A 5,000-nucleotide genomic window follows, 5' to 3' on the forward strand; every position below is an offset into this window, starting at 1 on the left:
TAGACGACAGAAAAGGAGAATTTCGAGAGATGGAAAGAGGGACGAGGAAGAAGGCGTTTAGTCGACGACGAAGACGAAAAAAAGGAAAAGAGGAAAGAAAAGAAGACAGGGAAGGGGGAAGACGAAAAAAGGGGGGCTGGGAGGGGGGGTTGTTTGAGGGGAGGAGGGGAGGGATAGGAGGGAGCGAAAGGGGAGCCGGTAGTAGAGGGAGGACCTAATGGACGGGACGGAGTGGGTAAGGGGAAAGGAAGGAGATTAAACAACCGAACCCGAGTCATAATCCCCCCCCCCCCCCCCCCCCGAACCGACGAAACCCCCCCCCCACCCCCCCCCCGAATCGCGAAGGTAACCGAAGAGGGACAACATTATGACTCCCCCCTCCCTGACTCCTCCCCCCTCCCCATCCCCACGAAAGGACACGTACGGACGCACCCCTCCCTCCCCCTCCCCCCGACGAGGACATTTCCGACGCCCCCCCCCCCCCCCACATCCGACGCCCGACAGCGCAATCATGACCCCCTTCCCCTCCCCCCCCCCGCCCGCCCGATCGCCCCGGCCGTTATACCTTGTCACCGAAACACATATAAGGATCGACAAAACCTTTTTAGTATTTATAATCGCTATCGGATCCTATAAGAATCATGTTTACGATCCTCATAATACCAAGGAACTTTTTAAACGTGGGAGGTAGCAGAGGGAACGAAAGAGAGAGGGAGGAGAGAGAAGAGAGAGAGAGAGAGAGAGAGAGAGAGAGAGAGAGAGAGAGAGAGAGAGAGAAGAAAGAAAAAGAGCATTAAGAGCGAAGAAAGAAAAAAGAAAGAAAGAGAGAGAGAGATAGACACCCCGACAGAGAAGGAGAGAGAAGGAAAAAAGAGAGGAACAAGAGAGAAGGTAGAGAAGAGAAAGAGAGAAACAAGAGAAGTAAGAGAAAAGAAAGAGAGACAGAGAGACAGGGAGAATGGATGGACCACCAAGAGGCTGCACGCCCGCGCCGCCCCTGATACGCCTGGACGCCCAAGCTTCTCTCTGCTATCAGCCGTTACCCCCTCGGGAGCAGACAGCAGTAGACAGCAGCAGCAGCAGAGGGCGGGTCCAGAGAGAAGGCATCGTTACGGAAATCTCCCTCTCTCTCTCTCTCCATTTCTCTCTCTTCGATTTCTTTCTCTCTCTCTCTCTGTCTGTCTCTCTCTTTCTCTCTCTCTCTCTCTCCTCCTCTCTCTCTCTCTATCTCTCTTATCTCATCTCTCCTCGCTCTCATCTCTCTCTCTCTCTCTGTCTCTCCTCCTCTGTTCTTCTCCTGTTCGCTCTCTCTGTTCTCTTCTCTGTCTCTCTCTCTGCTGGCTCTCTCTCTCTGCTCTCTCTCTCTCTCTCTCTCTCTCTCTCTCTCGATTTTTCTCTCTTCGATTTCTTTCTCTCTCATCTATCTCTCGATTTCTCTCTCCCTCTCTATGGGAGGGGAGGGTATGGGAGGGGAGGGGAGTGAAGGGGAGAGGAGGAAAGGGGAGGAAAGGGGAAAAGAAGGGTTAGAAGGAAAGGGAGAATAGGGTAGGGGAAGGAAAGGGAAAGGAGGGGAGAGGATGAGGAAGGTAAGATAGGGCAAGGCTGAGAAATGTAGGGGTAGGATAGGGAGATAGAGTAAAAGATGTAAAAAACAGAAGATGGCGATAGCATAGAGACGGGGAATAGAAAAAAAATAAAGCGAAAAAGGGGAGAGGGGAAGAGAGGAGAATAAATAAAGGGGAAGGGGAAAGAAAGGGGGGAAAAATAGGGGGAAGAGTAGGGGGAAGAGTAAGAGTAGAGTATAGAGTTAGAGTAGACGCGAGGTGAGGGGGAAGAAAGGAGAACAGAAGGGGGGGGGGGTCATCTAACCAGCCACCTTGTGCGACGCTTCGCTTATCTGGTAATTAAATCTCTAACGGCTGAGGGTCCCGATGCTCTTTTATTTTTCCTTTTTATTCTATTTTATTTTTTTTTTTTTTTTATGCGTGTCCAAGTTGAGGTCGTGAACTGGACGTTTTCTTGTCGTTGAGCTCTCTCTGTCTGGCGATCGCTCTGCCCCCCTTCCCTCAGCCCCCTCACTCCCTCCCCCCTCGCTCTCCCCTCCCCTCTTTTCCTCCCCTCTCTCTCCCCCATCCCCCATCTCCTCCCCCTCTCTTCTCTCCCCCTCCCCTCTCTCTCCCATCCCCCCTCCCCTCTCTCCCCATCCCCTTTCCCCTCAACTCACCCCCTTTCGTAAAATGGGAGGGGGGAGGGGGAAGGGGGTCATGTTTGGGGGTACGAAGCGAGGGGGGGAAGAGGGGTCGCGTTGTGGGGGAGTGGAGAGGGGGGGAGGGGCCATGCCTGCGTGTCCTGTTCGTTTACAAGCATATAAAGCCCATATCTCGATGCTGAGTGCCGACGAGTGTTATGTCTCATTAGCATTTTACATTAGAATTCTATATAAAATGCAAATCGAGTAAGCACCGGCCATGGGAGGGGGAAATGAGGGGGGGGGGTCGAAAAAGCATATGTGGCTATGCAAGCACACGCAGGAGCAAACAAAGACACACAAAGACATGCGTTAAAGGGACATGCACATTGACTGACGCATATCACACTTTCACAAATACATACTGGTCCTTACAGATGCAAGAATACACACACATAAAGATATACATACACGCAAACACACACGCACGTTCACACACAGACACAACACACACACACACACACACACACACACACAAACACACACACACACACACACACACACCCTCCCATCCCCCAAACACACACACCTCCCACCCCAACCCAACCACCACACGCACACGCACGCGCACGTACATCCCCCCCGGCAACCCGCACGCAATTCCTAAGCCCCCGCGACGCCCCGAGAGAACCGGCTTCCGAGAACAAAGACAAAAACACGTAGAATTGATCCGGCTTCCACCTCTTCCGTTCCGCCTGGTTCTGCTTGGCGGGCGCGGAGGCAGCTGGGCGGGGGTGGCGGGCGGGGGCGGGGGCGGCGGTGGCGGGCGGCGGGCGAGGGCGGCGGTGGCGGGCGGCGGGGCGGCGGGTTGGCCTGACTTGGATTTGGCTTGGCTCGAGGTCGCCTTGGGTTTGAGCTGGGATGGTTTGGCTTGGTTCATGTGGGGTCGACTTGACTTCGCTTGGTTTGACTTCGCTTGACTTGGATTGCAAATAGTACAATGGCAATAATAATAATGATGATATTAATAACAATATCAATAATAATCCTCCCTCGTTTCGAACGGGTTTCGAACGCCGTGTCGCCCGCCTCCGCCGCCGCCACCGCCACCACCGCCGCCTCCGCCGCCGCCGCCTCCGCCGCCGCCGCCCCCCGCCGCCTCCGCCGCCGCCGCCACCGCCGCCTCCGCCGCCGCCTCCGCCGCCTCCGCCGCCGCCGCCACCGCCGCCTCCGCCGCCGCCGCCTCCGCCGCCGCCGCCGCCGTCCAGCAGCGTCGTGACCCGCCTGCCACCGGGTCGGCGCTCCGGGTCGGCGCCGTCGGGAGGTCGGTATTAATGGCCAGGTGAGCGGGTTCGGGTTCGACAGGAGGGGGAGGGGGAGGGGGTAATGAGAGGAAGGAGGGGGAGGGGGTAATGAGAGGAAGGAGGGGGGAGGGGTTCGACAGAAGGGGAAGGGGGAGGGGGAGGGGTTCGACAGGATGGGAAGGGGGCGGGAGAGGGGTTTACAAGGAGGAGGAGGAGGAAGAGAAAAAAAAAAAAAAAAACCCCAAACCCCCCCCCCCCCTCTCCCTCCCCCCCCCCCACACACAAAAAAACAAAAAAAAACAAACTCCAAGGTAATGAGAGGAAGGAGGGGGGAGGGGTTCGACAGAAGGGGAAGGGGGAGGGGGAGGGGTTCGACAGGATGGGAAGGGGGTAGAGAGAGGGAGGTGGGGGTTCAGAGGGATTTGAGGGGTTAAGGTAGGGGAGGGAGGGAGGGAGGGGGTTCAGAAGGAGAGGGAGGGTTGGGAGCGGGTGGGGAGGGTGATGGGGGAGGGGGCTATGGCAAGGGATGAAGGGGTTACTGAAAGGGGAAGCGGTAGAGGGAGGGGGCAGGGGGGGAGGGGAAAGGGAGGGCTAATGAGGGAAGGATAGGAAGGGCGAAGGAGGAGGAGGAGGAGGAGGAGGAGGAGGAGGAGGAGGAGCGGCGAGGAATTTAATAGGTTATGGATCAGGTTGGATTCTTAAGCTGGATAACTCTTAAACCGCTTCTCTCTCTCTCTCTCTCTCTCTCTCTCTCTCTCTCTCTCTCTCTCTCTCTCTCTCTCTCTTCTCTCTCTCTCTCTTTCTATCTTTTCACTCTCTCTCTCTCTCTTCTCTCTCTCTTTTGTAACTTCTCTCTCTCACTCTCTCTCAATCTCTCATCTCTCTCGCTCTCTCTCTTCTCTCATCCTATCACTCTCTCTCTCTCCTCTCTTCTTCTCTCACTCTCTCTCTCTCTCTCTCTCTCTCTCTCTTCTCTCTCTCTCTCTCTATCTCTCTCTCTCTCTATCTATCTATCTCCACATCTATTTCATCTTATTGTTATAGTTTAGTTGGTAACTGTTCTTGTTTTCCCTTTTCTTTCTTATTATCCTTTTCTCTGCCATCCTTCTTGCTTCTTCTTTTCTTCTTCTTCTTCTTCTTTTTTTCTTCTTCTCCTTCTTCTGCGACAGGTTACAGGTTAAAGGGGGGGGGGCACAGACAGGAATACCAATAAGCAAAATCGGTGATAAACGGAGCATGACAGCAACGGGAGCGTGAAAAGACGTTCGAAGAGAGAGAGAGAGAGAGAGAGAGAGAGAGAGGGGAGGAGAGAGAGAGATGAGATCGAGAAGAAGAGAGAGATTATGACGAGAGAGAGAGAGAGAGTGAGAGTGAGTGAGAGAGAGAGAGAGAGAGAAAGAGAGAAACAGACAGAGAGACAGAGAAAGAGAGAGAGAGATTAAGCAAGAAGAAAGAGACAGACAAACAGACAAAATCCGCACCTAAAAATAACTAAACAGAGAACGAAA

This window comes from Penaeus monodon, chromosome 10, assembly GCF_015228065.2.
Source record: "Penaeus monodon isolate SGIC_2016 chromosome 10, NSTDA_Pmon_1, whole genome shotgun sequence".
NCBI classification, from domain to species: Eukaryota; Metazoa; Arthropoda; class Malacostraca; order Decapoda; family Penaeidae; genus Penaeus; species Penaeus monodon.